At 37.0% G+C, this 26,524-nt stretch overlaps 1 protein-coding gene across 1 annotated transcript in view; it reads left to right on the top strand.

Annotated features, from left to right (window-relative positions):
* The window catches only part of LOC102053859 (connector enhancer of kinase suppressor of ras 2-like), a 213,110-nt gene that overhangs the window by 46,650 nt on the left and 139,936 nt on the right, over positions 1–26,524 (top strand). The window lies entirely within an intron of this gene.

Raw genomic sequence — 26,524 nt, 5'->3', positions numbered from 1 at the left:
TTCCTTAAAGTAAATAGGATCTTGAGATGGGCATTTCTTTTACCCTCTTTCAAAGCACTGTATGCTACAGTTACTTAGCATCTGCTGTAGTTCTTCCATCATGTGATCTAATGCTAGGTTGTATAGTCATCATACAACCCACTACCAATGTCATCCTTTCCTGTTTTCCTTGCCCTGTCATACAGATACAGAATTTATGTCAGAAAAGTTGAGTAGTCTGTATAGGAAATGACAGTATATAAATCTCTACAGGAGATTTAATTCTAAATCATATTCATGATTCTATGATTGCATCTTCATACATATGCAGGGTTTTGAGGTGTTTCTGCATCTGCACAGACCTTTACTACTTATGTGTTAACTGGGCTAACAGCAAAGTTGCAACCCTCTGAAGCATGCATGCTATGATTGTGTCCTGTGCTTCACCCTTTGACTCCCAGTTTCCACATCATGTTGCTTTTCATATTACTTCAGAATATTACCTGTAAAACCTACAAGAGCTAGTGAGCAAAAAAGCTCAGTAATTCTTTAGAAGTGGGATTCTCTCTTTGCTTGCTGGAAAACTCAGCTTTCAAGAGACTGCTGAAAAGCAGGACCCTTTCAGTAAGGTCACTACTGTATGTGTTCTCTGGAGATTGACTTGGTCTCTATCAGGTATTGGTATGAAGCTTACATGTCTCTTGTTATTCAAAGCAAAATTTAGAAACCTTTCAACAGCTGTGATTGGTGCTATGGAGAACTCACATGGTGCTGTTGCTTTGGTCCCTCTGTCTCCTTCCTCTCCCTTAATTCTGTCATCAGAACAAAGAATTACAAAATAAGCTCATCATAGAGGTGGGAGTATCTTGACTGAATTTTGGGCTCTTCTTTTTTCTCTGTCTTTTCTTGTTCAAACTTGAAAGTACCTACCTCGTGCTTTTCCAAGAAGGTTCTCAGCTTCCCTCTTCCCCTTTTCTTTTTCTTCAGCCTATTACTCTGATAGCACATTCCCTGGAAACTGCTAATTCAGAAATTAAATTGCATAGCTGAACCCTGAAATTGCTTTAGAGAGATAAAAATACATGCAGGTACAAAGTAATTGGTGAGTATATGTTACTATGAATTAAGTGCTGTGGCAAGAGATGACAGGTCACAGATGAGCTGTTATTAGATTTTCCTGCTGCAGTCATTTGATCCACTCATTTTTCATCTGTTAACAATAGAGTTGCGTTTTGATAACAAGTTTAATTTGTCTGCTAATGATTCATTTTGGTACTTGGATATCTACACCATTTACAAAGCTGTGGCCTGTACACAGTACAGGAAAAATATTGAAAAAAGAGCATAATTGAGTTTAAGTGCAATATTCATCACAACTGTTTTACAAGTAATTGACTAATTTGAGCCTTATATGCTCCTCTGTTAAACAGTATTATACAGACCATTATTTGTCTTTTGTCTGCTGATTTGAAAATATAATATAAAATAAATAACTCCTTACTAGAGGAGATCAGGAGGATATTATTTACAGGAAATGTGTCTGGAGTGTTGTCTGAAATGGAAGTGTTAGCAGTCTATTTAATAAATTGGTGGACAATAAGAAATTGTTACAAGTTGGTTTTAGTAAAATAATTCTGAAAGTTCTAAGACCAAAACAAACAAAACTCCCACAAAACAGACCAACACCACAACATTTTGAATGTGAGATAACTGACACATAATCTTTTAATCAGGTAAATCCTAGTACCAGAGGGATAGAAGATTGCAAATGAGATAGAAGGCTTTAAAAGGGATTATCACATGACTGTGGTATACTGAAGAAATAAATCTGATTTCCTTGCTAAGCAAGTTTGGTAGAAACCACTGTTAAGGATTAAGAGTTACATGAATAAATGTGATACATTGGAAGAGTCAACATGGCTTTTATAGATGCACTCATGCCTCCTAAATCTGTAAGGTTTTTGTGGGAGTTGGTGAACATGCAGATAAAGGCAGCTTTGATCTAGTTAGCAGTATTGCACATGTTTTCAGAACGCTTCTATCAAGACTTTAGAAGATACCAAAGTATTGGGGCAAGGTGGAGAAATCCTTTTGTGGATGAGTACTCATTAAAAACAGGAAATGAAGGCTGGGAATAAGAGGTGAGGTTTCAGATTTGTGGGCTATAACCAGCATGATTAGCTGAGGTTTGTGCTAATTGTTTAACATCATCTGCTGGCTACCAAAAAGAGGAGGAGACTACTAGCCTAAGATGGACTTTTAAATTTAATGGAAAAGGTGATTCTTCCTTTCTTGATTTTTAAAGGCCAAGTTTAATTGCAGCTGAATGCTGTTAGAATTAAGGGCATAAATGTTTCCCTCCTCCATTCGTGAGAAATGCAAAAGGAGACTATTTCATTTGAAAATGGAGTCTCCTCGAGGTATGTGTATGTTTGAATTTTTAATTTGTAACTTGTCATGCTTTTGATGGGTGAAAAATGTGTGCATTGAAAGGAAGTGTTCATGCTGCATGGGCAGGTTTTATAATAGCGCCAATGCTAGATTTGACATTATCAGCGACTCTTCTGCAGTTGCAACAGTCATGCTGTGAAGTAGTTTCTGGGAGTTGATTGAATGCTTGCTTCTTGTACACCTTCTAAGATCTCCAATTTGACTTGCTGTTACTGAATTGTTGCATGCTGCCTATGAATGACTTTTGCATTTTCTTTTAAAACCTAGAATTTAGGATGTGTGTAGAAGATTTCAGGCTCTTTGACACATCTGATAGGAGATTGCTATGAACACAGTATTACAGATGAAATTAATCTGACATGACTGCCATAATAACAGATAAGCATTAATGAACATTTCCTCTTTGCAACAGCAGAATGTCTTTGATGCATAACGGTTGGGTCTCTAAAAGTAGCGCTTCATAATCTTCTCAACAGTATAGTGCTTTGATTCACTCTTGCCAAAACTCCTCTGGGCATTCTGTCTTAATGCTACTGTTATAAATATCAACTATGACTTCAATTCGTCATGTATTAGGGGCAAAAAAACCTCACAAGAAAACAATGTCAAATAATCTGGCAGCCAAATCTACAAGTATGTTTGTGTACTGATTATTTTTTAGTGTGTAAGAGCTGAGGATCAACAAGTTTTTGGAAAAAAACCACCAAAATAACCCAAACTTACATAAAATTTTGAAATAATTTTTACATAGGCCTTATCTTTTTTAAACAACATTAGACACACACACACCCCCTCCAAAAAAAAAAAAAGGCCACAAAACCCCCCAAACCAACCCAAACAAACCAACCCTTCTAATTATTGGTTACTTCCTCCATTCTTATTCTTTACACTCTGAAACCTTGCTATGTTTTTTCTTCCATGGCAAAGCTGCCCACTTGAGTAAACAGTTTTGAAATTCCAGGTCTGCCTTTGTTAATGTATTTGTGATGTTTGTAGTCTTAATAGCTGTGCACAAAGTTTCGCAGGCATGAAAATAGTATATTAAAATTAAATAGTCTGAGGTAATGGCAGATCATTTTTGTGTTACATAAAAATCACTGCAAACTTGCTAAAGTATGTGATAACTTTGGTAATCTGATAAAATTGATAAATGTGACAACGCTCAATTTCACACTGTATTAATAGAATTTGATCTGAAAAGTGCCTGGTTGACCCAGAAATTATGCTAGCGACTTACGCTGGTAGTTGCATATATTCTAAATTCAGTGGCAGTGAATTAAATGTCTCCTAAGGCACTTAAAACCTGACAAGGCAAAGGATAATTCTTATGAAAGCTTGTATGAGCAGATGTAGCCAGGAAACAGAACTGTCCCTATGGGACACCACACTTGTATACAATTCTGCTTTATTATTTTCTTGTGTGTAGGTCTGTCATAAAGAAAAACTTGTTGATCAGTAGCACCTGAGATTCTGTCATCACATTCTCAGTGCTACTGTTCCTCCTTTTCATTTTTTCCAAAGAAATTCCTTACATATAAACCTAGCAATTTCTGATAAATCTTGAATTGAAATTAGAATCGCAGTGAGTTGAGCAGATAATCAAAGCACCCTCAATATGAACATATAAATTGTGTGTGTGTGGGGGATGTCTGGAAAACGAGGGCATGAAAAATCCTGATGGAGCAGGACGCCCTGCATAAAACATGTAGAAGCAGTAACTGTAATTCTTCTGAGTGGTGTTGTGATAAAGTTATTCTACTGATTTGATTTTGAAATTTAAGATCTTATTTGTCCAAAAAAGAATGAGGTTTTGTATCTTTTCAGAAAAATTAAGCAATGCAGTTCTGCAGGTAACTGTTCTGTTCATGGATCGGAGGGTAAGATGCATCTCTCTCTGTTTTGACCGCTCTAGATGCTAGTATTGTTTAGAGAAAGAGGTACTGCAGTACACAGACAAAATGTGGACAGGTAACACATCTTTTAGGCTCCAGGTTAAAAGACTCTAATATGGCATTCCATAATTTTATTTTAAAAAGAGCAAATATAAAATAATTAAGACAATCAGCTTTTAGAGTGTGCTTAAATCATTAGGTGGCAAAACCTAAGAAGCATGGTTTTGCTTAGCAGTAAGAAAGCTAACCATTAAGGAAACTGACGGGTTTACAATTGAAAAGGAAGAAATCACCACAGATCTTTGACTAATTCTAATATGTGTAAATTAAAATATTGAAAATTTATCTCCCATATCACTTGAGATTTGTATTTCACTTCCTTACAGCCCCATCTTTTTGTTGTCAGGAAGTCATCTCTCTGTTGTCAATAGTGTACTCCCTTTTCCACTTATTTTTATCTTTTCCCCTCTAATTGATGACTCTCCACACAGTAGCAGTAATCTCTTAATAGTTCCCATATGACACGACCTGTTGTATTACTGTATGTCATTCAATTTCTAGTGGTCTAGTTCTCAAAGTCATACAGTTCTGTTCAGACAATATTTCAGACTTTTTATTGACAGAGACTTTTAAGTTTGTTAATGTGTTTCATGAGTACACTTTGCCTGCTACAACTATGAAAATGAAAGGGAGCAGTTTTGATGGAATGTGAAAGAATCGAATTTTAAAAAAACAGTGGAAAGGAAATGTGTGCAGGAGGAAGAGAAAATATGCCACGAGACTTGGAAGGTAAAGTGGTGGATGAGCTATAAAGAGTTTGGAGGTAGATTCCTAGAGAGAGAATCTCTTTCAAGAAAGAGACAAGAGGAGTGTTAAGATCAAAAAGGACAGAGTAAAGGGTAGCGAGAGAAAGAGTGAATGAGAAAAGGTGTTTGTGTGTGAGAGAGACAACCAGATTTTAAAATGGAACTGGGAGATATGGGCAAATTTGAGGGAACTTTTAATTGGTTTCTACTTTTAAGTTCAAGGTATAGCAGCAAATCCAGCAGCATATAAATTAAATTAGTTTTAAAAGTTCCAAGCAGGCCTTACTTAAATTTTTACTGGTTGGTCTGTGAGGTGAACAGAGTGAAATCTTGCAAATATTCCTGGAAGACAAACATGGAATGAAGAGCCTTTTGGCTGAGGTCTGATGCTCTTAAACATGTTACAGTGATACTTCACAATCACATCAACAGTCACGTTCTTGCTTGCACTTCTGAAAAGACAGAACTTGCACTAGAGGTGTGTGTAGCCATTTGAAAATGAGCTGTCTTTCATCAAGGTGTCTGGTTAAGAAGACACTGTAACCAAAGAAGCAGTTTATATCCATTCTGGTTACTGAGACGAGACAGAGTTTGCTGCTATTGTAGTCTGTGATGGTTTTCAGTTATGGAAACAATGGTGAGGTGCTTCATATATTTTCGAGAGGTAATAGTTTTTCTTCCTCCTGAAATTTCTTAAAGATTTTTCCCTGCAGTTGGAAGTTGACTCTTCTGTTGACCCATCTAGTGATCAGAGACTGAAACCATGCAGAGATACAGAATCCTGCAGATTTACTACAGTAAAAGAACAGGTTGTAGAAGAATTATGAGAACACTTTGTCTTACAATAATTGAAAATCAAGGACTGAGACAGTTTTTATGCTAGGGCACAACTAAATTTAGGGGAAATACAGAGTAGAATTTATTATTTTTGTTAATAATTGTTAATAAAGCTTTCAAAGTAGGTGGATTTTGACATAGCATTGGCAGCCCTTTTAATGTGACAAAAAGTGGAATGCCACATACTTGCAGAGTGGAATTAAAATTGTTTAGAAGATAGTGGACTGCAAAAGGGGATGGACTGCAAATTGCAACATGTCTGCATCGTTACTGTGCTCTCAGCCGCCACTCAGCTGCACGTTAGTAGAAAAAGTAACAGAAATTGCAGGTTAGGAAATAACACTTAAAGCTGGCCTTGCAGGATGCATGTGGAATAAACAGAAGGATAGTCTAAAAACAGGTACTGAGATTAAGAAATGGGGTACAGAGAACTAAAACTATACAACAATGTTAAGGCAGCATTTGCAAAATGAACAAGATGTGTGGGAAAGCAAGTAGAATTAAAGAGCAAGTGACAGAATGTGTGAATACATAATAATTTAAATTTTTTGGCATGAAGAATGTGATAAAGATGTGGTAGACCAAGTGGATGTAATTTTCCATGTCTCATTTACAATACTTGGTTGAATTTATTTTGATTATGAACGCTTGTGAACTGGAAAGATTTAGAGGAAAACATGGTATGAACAGTGCTTATTGCAAGTATTTAAATGATTTTTGACAAACAAAGGGCAAAGTATATGTCATAAAGTTTTCCTTTCGTTTTTTGGAGACCATCAATTTTCTGGTGCAGGATTAGGTACTGTATGTGTTCCCCCTGACTTCTGGTTAAAGATTTTAATTTTTCCCGTTTAATTAAGCATATGCTTGAAAACTGAACACACATGGATGGGGCCTATTTTTAGTTCTGCCAATGCTCTTCAGTGCGATTTCACAAAAGTTGCTCTATGTCTTTTTGGTTCAGTTTTCCTATCTGGGAAAAAGGGAATTATAATGAGCTTTGAGCTTTTCTAACAAAAAAGTGCTACATAAGGGTAAGTTATTATTATTAATACATATAATACATTTAGTAATAATACAGAGGTTTATATAGCTGTGCTCCGTAGAGGATTTGTATGTTAAGAAACAGACCCAACCTTGGAATATTGCTGGAAAGTACATTTCAAATTTAGCAGCTTTGCATCGTTCCCAGAGTGGTGCAAGTTCCCCATCAGCTGAGGCTGATCTAACAGTGTGCCAAACAGACAGCACTGGTTTTGTCATTATCCTGGCAATATGCTGCCCTATAACAGGGTTAAAAAAACCTTATTCTTGCTTGTGCTGGTGAGCTTGTACAGCTTGCTGCACAGCTTAGCAATTGTGTGTGGGTGCAAGAGCAGGGATCAGAATGTGCAGGTAAGAGCTGGAGACCAGCAGGAAGGTGATTGTAACTGTGGAAGTGTGTTCTAGTCTAGAAATTTTTCCCTTTTTTTTTTTTTTCTTTAGGTGAATTTGATCTCTCCTATTGTGTCTTGTCTGTTGGACAGGCTTCAAAGAAGAGAGTTGTCATCTCTGCTAGGTTTAAAGATTAACAAAAGAGGTATCTGCTCACAGTACTTCTGCCTGTCACTGACTTATCAGAAGAGATTTGTCAGAACTGTCTTGAAGACATGATGAAACATTAGGAATATTTTGATCGATACTAGACTTTGAACAGAAACAGTTTTCTGAGAAGCTGCACATTTAGTTGGTTGGAAGTTCACACTACACACATATTTATGGTGAGAAATGAGATCCCTTATCAAGGGGTGAACTCTGAATTCTGGCCATGCACCTTCCTAGCTTGATTCATCTTCATGCATTTTTAAAATTCAAAGATTCTCTCTAAAATTTCTATATTCTCAAAGGGAATTTACTTCAATCTGCAAACGCTCCTCAAACTGGCATGTTTAGATGTCTCTGTACAGCAGTAACCGGTGGTGTGCAGTAGCTTTGAAACATGCATGACCATAGAATCCAATCCCCTCCACTCAAGCAAACACAGAGAGAAATAGAAAGGGAGATATCACATTCCTGCTGGCACCTCTGTTTCTAGTCCTTGAAAATGGAATTACCTTTCTCCAGTTGCCATAGCTGTGCAGTGTGGTTTCATACAGATATCTGACATTGAGACAAATTCAGCTTTTTTAAGGACAGAAGTTCCACTGGCTATCTTTTTTTTTTTTTTTTTTCCTCCTTCATAAGCAACAGCTAAATTCAGCTATTTGCGTTAAAAATGAATAGTGTGAGAATGTGGCATATGGCCATTTGCCTAAGAAACTGTGGCTTGTGTTTACTGAAAGAAATTGTAATGTGTTGGCATTCATTGTAATTCAGCTTAACTGGGAGCCTGCCAGAATCAAATCAAAATGTGTTCACAGTATATCCAAAATACAGCACAACTGCCAACGTTGTAGTAGCAAGATTTAACATCCTGTTTCAGAATGAAACATTAAAATCTCCCAACATGCAAAACAAACTCATTACGCATTGTTTTCAGTCTAGTTATCATGCCCTTTTTAAATATGCTTTTTAATAGACATTAGGTGGCATAAAGATAGTCCTTACAAGACTATTTCAACAAAATTTAGAGTTTGATTAGGCATTTATAGCTGGAAAGAGGGTAAAAAAATACCCTAACTTGTCCCCTAATAAGCTACACCACCAGATTGCGTGTTCAAACACGTGGTTGATCACTTCAGTGGGTCTACCAGATCTAAAGGAGCTATTGAAAGTGTATTAGTATTGTGGGACACCTTTTCTGCCAGCACCGTGAATAGATACTCTGTTTTTCTGTCTTTGAGGTAGTACTGTAAGAGTTCATGTTTGTTATGATTTTGGATGCCTGTGTCTCACAGATAACCAGAAATGGATCATTTTCTTGTCCTAGCAGTATCCATATGGCAAGTTCAGTCTCACCTAAAACATGCATACATAGCTCCATGTACTGTGTATCTCAGGTCATACACAAAACACTGGTGATGTTCCAGTCTCCTACAGTGCTACTTATACAGCTGTTTGGTGGCAATTACCACTTGTACTTACAAGATGGTGCCCTTTTAGCTCTAAAAGGAGAGGTGCATGTAGCTAAGCACCTGCTTTTTGAAGTTTTGAATGTGCTTAATAATAAAACTGATGAAGAGAACATTAATTTAAATACCATTAGCTATCACTCTGGTATCCAAGGATTTTTCCTTCAGTCTTTGAAAAAGAACCTTTGTTTTGACCTTTTGTCTTTCCATATGTAGAGCTAAACCTCTTTGGTTTCAATTCAGAGTCAGTGTACATACCAGCCTGACCTTGCAAAGAGAGGCTTGTCTAGGGAAAATGGAAATAATAATTTCTTTCAGCTCTGTCTCTCACGCTTATGTCCCTTGGTAAAGCACTGAAAACTGCAGAACAGGCCAGTTCCACTCCCCTTGGCTCCTCACTGGCTGTTCTTCAGAACTGACCCAACCCATCAGTCATGGTCTGGAGGGAACTTTTTCTCATCATCACCTTGTGATCAGCAGCTTTACTTTCTTGGATGTGACCAGTGTTCTCATGTTTCCCATCTCCTGATTATTTTTTTTTTTCAGTCAACTGAAAAGCCATGACTTTGAGTCCCTAAAAGGTTATATAGTACTTTCTTGATTAAAATAATGTTTATGTACAACTTTAAAAGGTTGTATGTAATTTTTCAAATTATATAATTTTTTTTAAAGTATTACTAAAAGGTTGTGATAGAGGAAGACAACATATAGATGATGAGACAGAATGAGAAATTTTGCTTAGTAGTTACCTCTCTTTTTTTGGAACCAGCAACGCACTAGTTTGGAAAGGAATGTAATTCTTTACAAGCAAGCGTAAAGTTGTGCCACTGCCTATCCTAGAGTGGAAAAGTCATCAAGAGTGCTGCAGTTTTAAGTACTGGAAAAGGTAAATATGCTACCAAAATGCATCTTTACTGTGGAAATTAGTTCACATGTATACCAGTAAGTATCGTGGGAGATGTTAATGCTTGTAGAGCATTTTCCAAAATGGAGGAAGCTTTAAGCGAGATACAAATTTTCTGTGTGATGTCCTTCCACAGAGACATGAATTTCAATCTCTGAAATTGAATGGGACCATCTCCAAAATGTTGGCCATCGTGGGATCAGTCATGCAGTGTTCAGTGCACTCTGGCTCTGCTCCAGCAATGCACTTAAGTTTGATTTGAATCATGTGAATATTCCTGAGCTAATCAACTGGAGAATTAGTGATATACAGGGAAGGGAGGCAGGCACTTAAGTTCTTTGTTGGATCAAAGCCACACTCGCAAAAATCATCACTGTAGTACTTCCTATAATGACTGGTACCAAGAACAGGACCCTCTATGAGCACACCAGAATTCATAAAAAATTATTTTTCAAATAGCTGTCTGCCCAGTAATTTTTTTTTTTTTTTTTTTGGAAGGGGGGATCTTCCCATGGGAACTTTAGTGCTAAAATTACCAGACGGCAATTACCTGACAAACATCAAACTCAAGAGAAGTCTAATTAGATTTCTATTTTAAAAGAAAATGTGCTTGATTTCATGAGTTACACAGTCTGACTGCTGGTTTAGCTATAAAATTAAACATAAGATACATCTTAAGAAGATTTCCTGTAATTGTCAAGGATTTAGCTGATGATTTTTTTAATTCCTACTGCAACGTATCAAAATTAACTTTCTATCATCTTACAGGCTCATTGACATAGTCTTCAGTTTCTCTCTGCTTTCCTTCATTATATTTATATAAAAAGGGCCACCAGTCCCACCAGAGACACTTGGGACTAGAACGGTTTGTGCCTGTTATAAAAGGGCTTGTTTGTTGTGGTCTGTGTTTGTAATACACTTCAAAAATTTTGCTGTAGTAAGTTGTAGCAGTTTTGTACATCAGAATCATCTTTCCTTTCCAAGCTTCTTCATGTAGATGTAGCTGATCAAACAACTTTCTTTGAGGCAGTCATGGTTTAAATGGTGGTTGCTCCATCCCTTGCTTCTTACCTCTGTGCTTGTGTCCGTGCAACTCCTCCTTGCCCTGTCTCCTGGGACCCTGGTTTCTGTGCCTGTAATGTAAACTGGATTGGAGAATGTTCACCTGCCAAACAGTAACGTTTTTTCTTTTATTTTTTTGGGGGGCTATAGTTCAAATGGATCAGTTCCCCAGTCCAGCTCAACATGCAGCCACAAAGACATTTGAAGGTAGCGGCAAGAGGCAGAGAACAGAAAATGACTGCTTTAGCTGCTGAATTTTCAAACCAAAGTTGTTTCACAGGCTGTTGACAAAAAAGGTTGATCTTCCCTTCACCTTCTGCACATTTCACCTTCAGTTTGCTGAAACAGGCTGATCTGATTCACTGTGCTGCCATAAAATTACAAATGCCAATACAAGAGGAGGGGGGAGGAAAAGTTGTTGCCTCTCTTGGCAGCAGCATGGTCTGAAATTGGCTGAAGCCCATTATGGAACTGCACCTTTAGTGACACTTTTATATCTGAAAATATAAGAAACATATCATCTTTAGAAGTGTAGTTGACACATCAGATACTCGAAAAGTAAGAGCTGCTGAGAGGTAGTGAACAACATAGTGGCTGAGTAGTCAGATAGACATGTAAAGGACATGCTTTGCAAAAGAACAGAGAGAGAAATAAAGACAAACTATAGCACAAAGCCATCTTGCCTGATCAGGCCTAGGGCTTCAGTGGCAGATGTGGAAATGCTGCGACAGTAAGGTGATTAAAGTCTGGGACTTCAAATTTACTTAAATTCCTTATTAGTGTATACATTCTTTAAATCAGGAACTTGGTTAGCAAGATTACCGCAATACAGACATACTGAAAAAGTAAAATAATACTTTAGTATATGAGGTTTGTATATGCATTGCTTTATGATGTCTAGTTAAATTCTAAATTAATGTTCCTGTGGTATTAAAATAATATTTAAAGAAAGGTCTGGCTCTCCATAGGAAACAATATTCCAAGAAAACTTCATGAAAATGATCTTCAGCATTTCTAGTAAAAATAGTCATATAACCAGCCTCCATCTCATTTTTTCAGGTAGTGGTATTGGAAAGTGAGGACACCAGCCATGACATGATCATCAGTGTTATCTTGGCACTTAACTAATCAAGATATTTTTTTTTTCAGAGCAGAAGGAATCAGTTTCATTGATATTCTATCTGAGCCTTAGTAGTGCAGTCACTTGGCGCAATATAACTTAGATAACTTGTGAAATAATATAGAACCTGAAGCCCTCTAGAGGAAATACAAATTTCTCATCCTGTCCCTGGAAATTACTGAAGTCAAGGACATTAAACTTTTGTAAATAATTTTTAACAAGTTTGTGGCATCTGATTTGTTTTTTAAGTTGGGGATTCCAAACTGGTCACAGTGAGCAAATAACATGTAGATGTGTCTTAAAGTTTATTATAATATGAATTTTTCCAGTCCCAATTTGACATTTTTAGGGAAAAGAAACACTGAGTAGTGCTGTCAATCTACATTATCAAGTTACCTGACAAGTTACATTCTCAAGTGTAGTTTATCTGATAAAAGGATAGTAAAGGAAAAATCCACATTCAATCGTAAACAGCTACTGTATTTGAGATCAAAATGACACCTTTTGTTTCTGGTACTCTTTAAATTTTCAATTACAGAGACCATGGACTAGGGAGGGATATGATGATAGAGATGCCTTATTTGAGGTGGTTATCTTTAAAGCATTTAAAAGCAAGAATTATAATGCATCTTATATGTAACTGTGAAAAATAATAACATGCTTTTTCAGTTTCAAAATTATCAACAGTTTGTGCTTGCTTCAGGGAAATAACATGCTTAGTATTTAATTTTTAAAAGATAAAATTAAGCTTGTGTTGTTTTTTCCCTAAAGCAGCAGTATGTGAATAGTGCAACCTGAAATGATTTCACACAACTGAATCCATATTTTTTTTTTAATGTACATATTTTGCTTTTTGGACTGAGATTCAAAAAGCCTGGGCTTCAGGTTCAGCTTGTATAAACAGTTTCTGCTGTGGTTGGGGTTTGGGGAACTGGGGTTGTGTGTGCGTGGGAAGGGTGGCTTGTTCCTCTTAGGACCATACTGAGCTGAAGTTGTGCATCATCTGGAAAAGCACAACACAATTACAGCACAACAGCAAGTAAAACTACTAATCAAATCCTCTTATGCCACCCATAAAAATGCATCTATGCTTCTGGCTAAAGTGAAGATGCAAGTTGCCACCCTTTACCTGTACAATCCTCTTAACGCAGCTGTACTGGGCTTCCATTTCCAGATAGCGAAGAAGCAAATTGTAGCTTACTGTTTGCTAAATCCTCTTAGTGATCAAGCAGCCTGAAATTTTGCTGTGGTCTGTAGAATTAGCAACCAAGTTACATTTGCTCTTTGCCTGCTCTTTTGATTGACTATGCCACGGGCTGGTTGCGTAACGAATTCCTCCAAGTAGCCCTGCTCATCCAGCACTTTCCTGAGTCTGCAAGCCCTCTGCTATAGCCTGTTTGTAAGTGCTTCATCAGGAGTTGTGGGCTGAAACCCTTTATTATAAATGGCATCATTTCCTTTATAAATTACATATTGTGGCACTCATGTTAAGAGCTTTTCAAGTTTTCCTTTTGCTTTCACTAACAAACATTTTAATAAAAACAAAAGTTAGGAAGAGAAAAACTCTTGGATCCAGGATGCACTGAGCTTTTTCTGTATTTGCTGGGAGAGACTGGAGCAGCCAGATTTACCTATTTACTTACCAAATGATATGACAAGAAAAACCAATTGCAGCGATAGATGACACAATGCATTTTCACTGAGAATTAGTAATATCCTAAGAAATGAAGTTGTCTGTTTCATGTCATTATTACTGGAAGTTCAGGAAAATGGCAGTTTAGAAAAAGCTAATCATGTGATGGTTTGAAGACAAAATGTTTCATGCATATATGAAAGTCACATCTAGTTCACTCTTCTGACCTTTTTGGATTATCTCAGTCTTATTTCCCTGCTTCTATTTTTTTGTCATGGCTATCTTCTCTTATAGAGAAACCTGTAGTTCTTTAATTTACTTGTATACTCACTGTTCCCAGTAATGGACTGTTTCTGTTACCTGTTGCATACTTGGTCCTGCTTGAACTTCCCAGCCATATTATCTCAGGGATGTGCCCAAAGACCAGAAGATGACTCCTAAAGTGTGTCTGTCTGCCGCGGCCTCCTGCCTGTGATGGTGATATCAGGTGTGACAGGGAAGTGTGGTGACAGGAGCAAACTGCTTCCCAAGTGTGGCTTAAGGAACTGACTAACCCCTAATGGCTCTCCATGTTTATTTCTCTGGCATATATGAAAAATAAAATGGAGTAAACTAGAAAAGGTGCTTTTTTTGAGACTTTACTGGGAATGGCTGCTGGAATGGGAATAGCTAGAAGGCTGCTGCACTGAGCTCCTGCTCCCTGAGAAACAGTGAGGAATGCCCCTGGAAATTATTTTATATTGTGCTGCTTTTGCTGACAGAATTAATTTATCCTGCTCAGTTAATACAGTGCATTGCTCTGGGTTGTTGGGTCTGTCTTGTTACCAAATTAATACATTTACCTTTTCACCAGCAGCTTTATTTACAGGTTTTATGGACAGCTCTTGTTACTGACATAGTACTACTACATATCTCTTATTCCTTGGCTGATTGGCTGATGTCTTGAGAAAAAAGCTCAAACCATTTGCTTATAAAGAACAGAAAAATAATCAGGAATGATCCAGGAACTATGTTTCAGTTCTCCCGTGTTATCCTTTGGCAGAGTGGGCTCTACAGCTGCAACAGTGCTTTGGTCTGGGCAGGAACTCTGTCATACTTTTGGTCTGATCCTTCCTTGTCAAACAGATTTAAATTTTGGGTGCTAGGTCCTGACCTATGTCCCTTTTTTACATGCTGCCATGCAAAAGATTTAATCATTTTAGGTATATTAAAAAGTAATATTCCAAGCATATGAGTGAGTGATATCCTATGGGTTTTGAAATGTTTTGTAACCACTTGATTTTACTTTTTTTTTAAACAGAATTATCAATAACTTTGCTGGGTGGTTTAAAACTTCCTTATACACTGAGCTGTCATATTTAATTCATGGACTTCTGGGTATATATTTCTTTAGATATGATAAAATTCTTGCCTGTTTCATGTTACTTCATAGAAGTATTTAATCTTGGATGAGCTAAGGCCAGATCAAATAGCAAAACATTTAGAATTCAGACTTAAAGCACAGGACAATAGTGATTTAAGATGTAGTAATATTTTTCATCATGTAGTTGTAGCCAGAGACTTAATCTGTCTTAATCTGATTCTGCATGAAAAGTGGTAGTGAATAAAAATTTCTAGCGCACATTCTGTTCAATAACAACCATAATAAATTTGGCATCATAACGTAACATAAATATGTAGAATAAAAATGGGTAAATGTAAGGAAAGAGAAAAGCTTCTTTGTTCAATAGGATTTACGGCGTGATTTTCTTCCATGATTTCTTCCCATTTGCCTGCTTTTGCTAGTTTCACATAATTTGTATCAATAAAAATATTAATTCCTACTCTGGGAATTTTCTAACAGTTAATCAACAATTCCTGACAGCTTCCTGACTTTTAAATGAGTTAACAGCTAATTGCTAGAGCTAATTCCTCCAAACTGCTTAAGTAAAGAACCTAATTTAAAATAATCCAGATTTATAGAGTCACCAGGACAGTATAAACAAGAGCTGCGGTGCACATGACATCTTCAGTGTTTCCTTGAAAGAAAAAGGAGAGAGAAGTGTGTATGAAACTCCATATCAGCTGGGGCTGAACTTTGCCAAGCTGTTAACTAACAGATGCTATTACCAAAGCTTCTGAATGTCCCTGAAAAAAACCCAAATCTTAACCTCTTTATTTCTTACAGCAATCTGAAAGCAGCTTCCCAGTGATTTTTGGCAACTATGCGAAGAACTGTGTCAGGAATTGCCAAGGCCACCTTCTACTTGTAGAATTTATATCTTGCAGGTGTTTAAACTATTACTTGTGAATTAGGTCACAGACTCATTGTGGCTGAAGAAATTGCATGGAGCAGAAACCTTATTTTTTGGGCTTTTCACTATAAATGCTTACACTGGATCTGGCTGTTCTTTTGGTATCTCTGTTTTTTAGTAAAATATGTCAGTGGAGTCAAAACAATAATTAATACATATTTGCACTGAAAGATCTGTAGCACTTCTTTGGTTATTCTGTGTCAGCTCTTTATCACTACTCAGCTTTGCAAGTATTAGCGCTTGCTGACAGAGAATGCAATCTGGGGCTTCTGGCTATCCTGTTACAAGTTTATTTTGTTGATAAAATTTTGCAGCCACACATATGCCTCAGAAAAATTCAGTTTATACATGTTTTGTCTGGGAAATTGGTGTTCTGAAGCATTTGTGACACTATGCCTGGATGTTTTTGAATATGATTATGAACTGAATTTAATATAGAGCCCTATTGCAAGCTCATCAGAGATACTTTTAGGCCAGGATTAATTTCACCTAACTTGAAACGTCTGCCTTATGATTATATGAATTTTATCTGACAAGGTACTTTTTTCTTTCTATTGATTAGCTCATACAGAATTGTTACCTATCTCTTCAGCATTTTTGTTTTCTTTACATTTAAGACAGAGACAAATGGGGAATATCTCTGTATTACTTGTGCAAAAACTTGTTTGGCGTGATAGTTTTGATTGGTTTTGTATGATATCAAATTAGGTTTTTGAGAGTCTGTCTGTGGTTAAGACTCATGTGGGGAGTGCAACATGGATGAATCCTCAGAAGCTGGAGAAAGGAGCTTTCAATTCTATTTATTTGTTCTAGTACTTCTGCTTTTAAAATAAGTCCTTGTATATAAGCACATGCTTAATGCAGTTCCTTCCTCATTAGAGTTGCTGACCTTTCTAGAATGGAGACAACAGGGGTCTCAAACTCATCTCTGCGTGCTTAGGCTGTAGTGAAGGAAATGATACTTGTTTTTCTTTCCACCTAAGAATGGTTCCTTTTTGTTGCTGGCATTTGGTTTGATGTTTTGTTTTCATTATGCTGTGAAACCCCCGCCCCTGTCACCTTTGGCAGCAGGTTAGTGGTTACTGCATGCACCGTCTCGGACACAGAACTGGAACAGGCTCCCTGAATCACCGCCACCACTGCCCTCCAACCCAGGGATATAAGACAACCTTTGGCACTTACTGCAAAAAGGAGGAATATGAGACCTGATGGCATCAATTCTCAGCTTCTAAACATCACTACCCCTCATGTATGCGGGGTAGATATTTTTTCTCACTGTTATTACTGATCCTAGAGATGTTCAGTCATCACCAGAACTGTTCTGACACAGAGATCTTTGCTTTTTCGTGACTGGGTAAAGAGATTTGAGAATGTAATTGCACTGGTTCTGCATTTTGGTTTGAGTATAAATCAAGAAGATTCTCCTAAATATGAATCTATTTTTGGCCTTGTGAATTTATTTTATATTGTCTTTTTAGCTAATCCTAAAAGATTTTTAAAATTTTGATGTGCTTTTCAGGATGTCTGGAGCAATGCCTGGGATGGTGATTGTAAGTTTGCCATCTCAGCAAGTAACAGGGAAAACTAAGATCTATCAAATCTGGCTTTCTTATGGTGTAGCTTGAAAAGCATGTATGTTGGCAGTTGTGCCAACTTAAGCATCTGCTTGTTCATCCACTGGTGTATTCCACCTCATTTGTGGCAGTTAAAAATAGCTGGTAACAAAAAGGAGTGCAGTTAACAGAGAGCACTTTCTGACCCAGTTCACTTCACAGCGGCACACGGAGTTGTACGAAGCACAGGGAGCAGGATGTACAAGGGTACTGCTCCAAGTTGGAACCAGCACTTCTGCCAGAAGAGATTCTCATCAAAGTCTGCCTTGCAAAAGTAAAGCAACGTGTTACACAAGTCCAGTGCAGGAGATAGATAGAAGCACTTGCCTTGCATTTGGCCAAAGCAGTTCTCTTTTAAAATAAATGTAACGAGGCAGATTCACGGTCCAAGTATTCATGGCTTAGTCACATTGGAATGAGGAAGCATATAACCAAATAAATGAGAGGTATGAATGTGCTGGCTTTTAGAGACTTGCTAGCGCTTCCAGGTCATTCTTCAGCCATGCTGCTTCAAAAATGTCTGGAGGCTGTTATATCTTTATCAAGGAGAAAATTAATGAGGCTAAGGAAAGACTTAAATTTTCATTAGCACAGAGCGATAGTAAAGATGCTTCTGTTTTGTTATCACTTTTATAGGAAACTCATGAGTAGTAACATCAGTGACATATCTTGAGGTTAAGATGGTTGTGAAATGTGACAGCAAGGAGCATGCACTTGTGTCTGAAAATATGATACATTTTCTGGATGAACGCTTTGCTTCCAGAAACATCTTCAAAGTTGGGTCTAGCTCCAGCAAGCTTCTTGAAAATGTTTTTTATTGCTTCTGTGCGAATACCACAGCTCAACACCACCTGTCAGTTTTTGAGGAAAAGTTAGAATGTCTTCAATTCCTATTATTCATTCATAGGTAATGAAGGCAGAACTATATTATTTACTTCATATATAAGAATGTCAGTTTAAAGGTGATGGCGTATCATTAAATCAAATTTTATAAGTGCAGCAGTTTGTTCATTTGTTATTAATATTTTTTGACACATCCTCCTACAAAACCTCTCAGATGCTCTGAACTCTTAAAATATTGGTAATTTAAGCACAGCTTTTTTCTTGATAATATACTTACCTTGGAAAACTGCTGCCCAGAAGAGATTGTGATTATAGACGCTGAGATTATAGGAAAGCCTGTTGCTTTGGCCATGCTAAAAATAAGAAAAATAATATAAAAATAATATATTTTGTGTATGAAATATAAATATGAAAGATAATAAATAATAAGTTACAGCGATGATTCCCACTACAGCTACAGTAGTATTCCCATTCATTTTGCACATGAGATAGAATCTGGGAGTCTGGTTTGTGTTGCAGACATGCACTCTTGGTGAACTGGCTGTGATGTTTGCCCTTATTCAGAGGACACTTTGGAGGGGAAATAAAAAAGGTATTCATATACTTAGGAACTTGCTATGGATTTCGTACATTTCTTGATGATCATGTCACTTTTGTAAAAGGTCTGAGTGTCTGAGGAGATGTGTCATTGCAGGTAAAGCTCTGACCTGTTCTGGGGAGAGAAGAGGAACTGAGGCTGGATGTTTCCATCTCCCTACAGCTTGTGTCCTTACAAAACTGCTTCCCTGCTGGTGCAGAGGAGATGAAACTGCCTAAGAAAATACAAGAATAGGGATAGTGTGGAAGGAGAGAAAATGTGACATCTGGAAATGGAAGCCAGCAGTAAATGAAGGGCGTTGAAGATAGACAGGATTTTGCTAGGGGAAAATCTGAGAATTTTGTGATTTAGGAATGAGGAGGGTAAAGATGCTTGTAACTGGGGGTATTGAGACCTTGGCTGGCGTGTGGGATGGAGCTGCAGGTTGAGGACCAGAGAGGCTGAGGGGAAGGGAGCCCTCTGAATGGAAGGATGAAGGTCAGAGAACTGGTCTGGCTGGACAAGAGCCCAGCAGCGCTGGCTGCGCGCTGGTGCTTGAGCATGTCTGCAGGGGGTCTGACGAGGCAGATGTGGAGCCTGGCCCTCAGGAGAGTAGAACAGGAGCAAGACAAGTGGTGTGTGGACCTGCACAGTCTTAGCCAGTGGTCTGAGACAAGTGGAAGAGTTTATGTCCAGTAAAGCCCAATCTGCTTTTAAGCCTGGGTCTGTGGATGTCTGGGAAAGTCATTCAAAGCACTCATCCCGCTCTAGTTCCTGTTCATGTAGATGATGGATCTGTAAATTCAAGCAGCAGAAGTCTGCCTGTATTTGCATGTAAAACATCCATCTGTATCTCTGAATATTATAGTGACTAAGAGGAAACTCATCCGGGAAGCAACATTTAAACATTATACTTGCACAGTCAAGCATTTAAAGGTCAGATAATGCCAGAATCAAGGGATTTTATTTTTCAGATTAATCTTAATTCTTCCCTTTTCCCTTGCTTGTGAGTTCCTGCCATGACTTGTGATTTTTAATGTAGTTTTTGTATGAAATGTCATAATCTAGGTACTATATTGCTGCAGATCAGGTTTGTAACAAGTAGGCTTAAAGATGCAAAATGCTGCATGATACTCTAGTTTTTAGATAGACTCTAAACTTCAGGAAAGTTTAGGTATGAAATGATCCAAGCTTGGTGTGTTAGACTGTTTTCAAGCACATTCCCTTTGTCTCTTTCTGAATTTTGGGGGTATGTGCTTTTCTCCAGGCACTCTAAGAGGTTTTTTCCTCATGAAAGGGCTTAAGAACAAGTAGCTGGTATTGGAAAGTCAGCTTACTGTGAACGTGGTCCTGAGGGTTATGCCTTTTCTTTATTTGGACTGAATAATTCTTAAAAAGATTTTAACACCATTGACAAAAAATATCCACCTGATGATTTTCACTGTTAGAAATTATGTAAGAATAGGAGAAAATCCACTGTGCCTAAGCCCAATGTCATAAATCGAAGGGGTTTTTGATCAGGAGCACCCATGAACTGATGTGTGTATTCAATAAAATTACACTTGGGAGAAGACATACAATTTCCAACTACTTTGTTAGCCAACCAGTCAATTGCTTCCAGATCTTTCTAGCTAGCTGGTAAATATTGCTTTATATAGAAAATACCATTTCTAAACAAAAAAACCCCAAACAAAAACCCCACAACTAAAAAAATCCCCACCAAAACAAACAACAAAACAAAACTAACTTTTTCACTTTCTGTAACTACTTGGACTAAGCCTGTAGATGCTGTTAAACTGGACATATTTAAGCAGATCTGCATATGTAAGCTGAAGATTGTGACAGGGCAGAAGTTTGTGCTGCCTTTCTGAATTAATCAGATAATTTCAAGCACAGAAATTAAGTCTCCTTCAGGTGTTTTCTAATAATGAATAGCTAATTCTCAGGACTTTCAGGTTGCTTTGCCTAGGAAGAGAAGCCATTGGGGGAATCAGGCAAGGTGTCTCAGGTGCAGTCCTGTTTATCTGGAGGTCATGTGCAAGGTCACTTGCAGAAACCAGCAGGAATCAAACAATATGTTTCTTTTTCTTAAAGTTCCAAATCTACTTCAGCAGTCTTCCTCTGTATGTCTTTTCTCAAAGCATGCACAGTTTCTGGTTGTCTTATTTTTTCTGTTCCCTTCTTTGCAGTGTTCTGGTTTGTTGTTTGTTTTGTTTTTGGTATTTTTGGTTTTTTTGTCCTTGTCACCCTTTAGTTTCAGTACAATCAGTTTTCTTTTGAATTATTAGATGATCACAACTCAGCTCATGCTCCTGGTGCAGGCATGCTCCTGTTGTGCGCTGTGGTCATATTCTACAAGGTACCTGCTCTCACACACAGATGCAGTCAGCTTTGGCATTTAGCTTCACCGAAGGACACTGCAGTGGTAGTGGATTTCCTCTGACATCTAGCACAACAACATCTGAAAATTGGTTTTGTCCCATTTCGCTTTGATTTATTGATTTTTCCCAAGTCACCATTCTGCAGCAACAGAGATGTGATAGTTGTATAGCTTTTACTAGTCAAATGAGATTCGTTAATAGGAATATTAACTTGCTCTTGACAGACCAAAGTGTAATCCTTCTGACCAAACTGAGATCATTCCATTGACTTTCAGGTTTTATCCTTTAGACCCAGATTCCACAGACACGTCTATTCCTCACAGTTGTGGTTTGTATAACCCTTTGTGCAATTGTAATTTTAGTATTCTGCTATGTGCTTTTTCTTTCCAAATTATTTTAATTATGAAAAATGTTAAATACTTTCTCAGACCTTTAATCAAAGTAGTTTTGACTTCCTTGCCAAACTGGCTATAACTGGACCACAACACTTGCATCAGTGCTAAACTGCAGAAGGCAGGAGTGGTAAATGCATTTCCACTGAGCTGGTTTCCTTTTCTTTCATCCTAGGCCCTAAAAGCAGAATGAGCAATGTTGAGTTTCTGTAACAGAGCATATAGTTTTGCATACCCTCTTCTGTCTGAAGAATCGCCTTGAGAGAACAGTCATGTTTGTGACAAGCTGAACTGGCGAGGACCTCTCCTGCTACCCTCCCCATAACCCCTCCATTTCACAGCCGGTGTTCTGTTGTTCCAGCTGGCTGCTGTATGCTTTCCTCTGGGAATAATGATGTAGCATGAACAAAACCATCATTTGGTCAGGAATTTTTAGGATAGGTTACGAAGCAAGCATAATTTACAATAAGTAACAAAAATCCATTACAATATATGAAAAAAAATAGTGAATAAATGTGATTTATTGAGACATTTATGAAGAACTGGAAATTACGGACTTTTAAACTTAGAAATTACTCTTCTTTTGTAAATGGATCACACTTGACAAAGTTATTGTCACCACATTTCTCCTCTGTGGGAGCTGCCCTGTCTGCAAAATTTGACTTCCTACATAGAACGCAACAAATTGTGCTTTTCCTTCATTTATTTTTATAGTAATTTCCTTTCAATATCTAACATGAGAGAGGAAGGGACAGATCTTTACATAACACGGCAGCTATGTCTGTGTTATTAATGTGAGACAAACCTGACGTTTGTTGACATCAGTGGAAAGATTCATTTTAATCTCCTGAGCCTTATTGCCCACAATATGTAGCATCTCTTTTATAATGCTGGCTCTGAGTCAATGCTTAAACCTTATTTTAGCTAGCTCTACAGAGAATTTTTTTTAGAACTTGTTGGTTTGCTTTGTTGTTTCAAAGATTCTTTTTTCTTAATTATGCAGTCCTGAAAATAAGCTTTTTAAAGCCAACTCGCTTTTCTTTTCCCACCCTTTCTCCTCACCTTTTTTCTGCCTCTTTTCTTTCTCATGTTTCCTTGATTTAGGCAATTTACTACATGCCTTATTTACACAATCATAGCTTGCAGTCAACAGATCGGAGATGCTTGGGTTTCCTCTGCTCTTTGAATGCAGAAATAAAGTGTTCCTAGTCCATGTGGATGGAATAAGCTTTCTTTTACTTAAGAATCAAAAGTGACAATAGGGCAGGTTTTTAATCATGGATGTTAAGTCTCAGCTTTAAAAGAAAGCATAGATGTTGAAACCCTGTTCCTTGAATTAATTCGTTGCACTATGAAGGATATATTAGTTACAAACTGTACCCCAAAAAAGTAAGATTGTGCAGAAATAGAACTGCAAGCCTGTTTCTTGCCTGACACTGATCCTGTGTAACTAGGAAATTGTGGTTTAATTTTATTTACCTACATATAGAACAGAGTTAATGCCCACTACTTCTCTGCATTTATGAATCTTAACTAGTTTGTCTTATCTGTAAACAGAAATTATATTGAGAAAATTGCATAAAGATTGCAGTAATGATGCCTAAGTGGCTTGAGGAAATAAATACTCCATTTAGCTTGTGGTGAGTCAAAATGATCTCATTCTGTACTCTTTCTAATTGCATCTTTGATATTTTCATGCTAAAAACAATTATAGCCATGATAATAAAGCATGAAACTACTGATAGCTAAATTCTTGCTCTGTAACAGCTCACACTTAGCAAACACAAATTTGTGTATCGCGAGAAAGGAACAATGGAGTACAATACCTAGCTCCGAGATAGACAAACAGAGAGCAACGGACAAATGCTTCTTTTTTTTGTCTGTTTATTTATTAGGTGGTGTCATGCTATGAGACAGCCTGGTCCTTTAATGATATATTTCTGTATTCTGTTGTCAACTGCCATACTGTTTGCACCATTAAGTAAACGTCTTCTAAAGATGCCCTGGGGAGCTATTATAGAGCAGTATGAATAATACAAATTTCATATTTTGCTCTTCTGTCATACATTCTCTCTGGCACAAAGGTACATTTAATACATCTGGCTGCACTGTTTTCATAGGTTGTCATGTTCATGTGGTATTTTCTAAATCTTTTTGAATAGTACAAATGCTTATTTGTGGCCACTGATACTAAATTTTTAAATTAATTTGCTTCAGTTTTGTTCAAAATAATTTCATTTCTGTTATCAGTTTCAGTGACGACTTCTGATAAGTTTTAGGCAAAAAAAGCAAATCTGGAACACATGGGTTTTGGAATTTCTTCTGAAATTGTTTCTAATATTTGTTCTTGAGCAAGCATGGAACAGAAATGTGTAATGGCTCTGAATTTAAGATGTTAAATAATGAATGCAGAACTTGCAGTGACCAGTTTTCAACCATTCCAGACTGAAATATACTTAAAGTCATTCATTAAATCATTTAAAAACATTAATAGGCACAGAGAAATAGTCTCCTGTTTGCAGACCATCACAGAACAGAGAAAAGGCTTAGGTATTAGTTACAGACTGCTGGTAAAAAAACCCACAAAAACAACCCAAAACCTAAACCACCTCATGCTTATGAATAACAACATGAAATATGACGTTTTGTATGGGATACAATGTATATATGGGATATATGTAGAAGTGATTATAATGCTGTGCATGTCACTTGGTCAATGATAGATGAGCACTATAACATAATTTAGGACTATCAGTATACAGAGTATATAATTGAATAACTTTGAAAGAGGTTAATTGAAGGTAATACAATATATCCCCTTGTATTTGTGGAACAGAAGACAAATACATTGTTTTGGTTTTTTCAGTTCTTATGTTGTCGTGGTCCTTGTGTCTCAACTGAGTTATGTTGGATTAATTGAGATTTAATGTGGTAATATACAGCATGCCAAATATAAGGTGTCAGATCTCTGTCAGATACTTTGTTAACAACCCTGGGAATAGAAAAACATGGACAATATTAGCTATTTTTGTCCACAGGATAGTTTTAAATTCCACATTTTCTGACTTTGGTTTCCACATGCTTTCACTTCCCCAGCCGCTGGTTTGGTTATTCTGACCAGGTCCTCATGTAACTTTTAGAAAATCATCTCTGGACACTAACTGGGGTCAGGCTGGGATATCACGTGTTAGTAATGTGTTTAGCTAATATTTTCTATTACAATGAAATAGACCAGTTTTATTAGATTGAATTACACAATTTAATATAGGAAGGTATGCTTGTAAAAGAAATAATAGACAGCAACATAGTTTTGTAACATGTTCTCGGTGAACTTCCTTCATGCTCTTGTTTAACTCATTTAGGGTTCCTGTACTGCTTGAGAGGAATATAGTTTTGTTCTTCACTGCCAAATTGTATCACCTGGTTCTTAGAAGGACCTTTGTGGTTCATTACCTGTTAAAATAACTATAAATTTCTCTTTCAAAAAAAAAACAACTAACGTACATGATAGAATTATGATTCCTTACATTAGTAATTCAGCAAATTAAGACAATATTTTAGTTTTATTTCTGTTTATATTGCATATGTGAGAACTTTTAAACAGACAAATGAGAACAATATTGTTCATATGCCTACTGCTTTCCTTGTCTTTATAGACGTGGTGTTTTAGTGCTTGTGTACACATTTTCTCCTTAATTCAACCATACTGATAACTTCATGTGTATTTAATAGAAGGCTACATGTAGAAATTATGCTATATCAAAGTTGTCTTCCTTCACTTCTCAAGTTGGTTGTTTCTGTGGTTTCTGGATATCTGTACTTTTTACGGATCTTGGAGTTACTTGCTTCATTGTAGGACAAACAGTTGAGAATCAAAGTGTTCTACTTTCTCTACTTAGTAGATGGTAGTATTGACAATGATTTTTTTTAGGTCTCCAGAAGATTATATGCATATCAGGTTTTCATTGAGTGTTGCACAATTCTAGACAGATTTCCTTCAGGGAACTCTGCATAACTTTGCTTTCAATAGTTTTGTGTTCAGCTAATTGTTCTATCTGGAAACTTCAAGCATGTGTGGTTCTGAAACAGACTTGCAGGAAGGAAAAATATTTCAACTTATTTTGCTAATCAGTCCCTTCTCTGGCCTGAGAAACAATGTGGCAGGTACCAAATCTGTCATTCTTACCTTACCAAGTTTCAGGGTGAAATGGAATAATTCTTTGTACGTGAGCAAAACTGTATTATTAATCGAAGGTTTATAACAAAACTCAGAAAGTTGGATAGTTTGACTTCGAAAAAAAAAATTGGCACTGGACATAGCAGAGGTAGTGTGGGTGGTCACTGAGCCTGAAAACCACTCTTCCTCATCAGTAATAGCCACACTGTGTGACTTTGGAGTCCAATACCAGGAAGAATAATCTCCTTATCATAAGCTAAGCATATTTAAGTCTTCATGACATCGTAAGAAAAAGGTTCCCTGTCATGTCATTCTCTGTGCTTCTTTGTCCTTCCCCCATCTCCCTAGTAAGTACCATCCAGGTTTAAAATTAGTATTAAAATATTTAAGAATGTTGAAAACAATGTCAGTAATATAAACTTTTCTCTTTTATTAGTATGAACTATACTATGTAAGGTAAATTATCATTTGTTTGCACATTTTCCATAGTAGATCCAGACAAGGTATTATGCT

Source organism: Falco cherrug, chromosome 15 (assembly GCF_023634085.1).
Source record: "Falco cherrug isolate bFalChe1 chromosome 15, bFalChe1.pri, whole genome shotgun sequence".
Taxonomy (NCBI): Eukaryota; Metazoa; Chordata; class Aves; order Falconiformes; family Falconidae; genus Falco; species Falco cherrug.
This window is presented reverse-complemented; position numbering and strand designations above follow the sequence as displayed.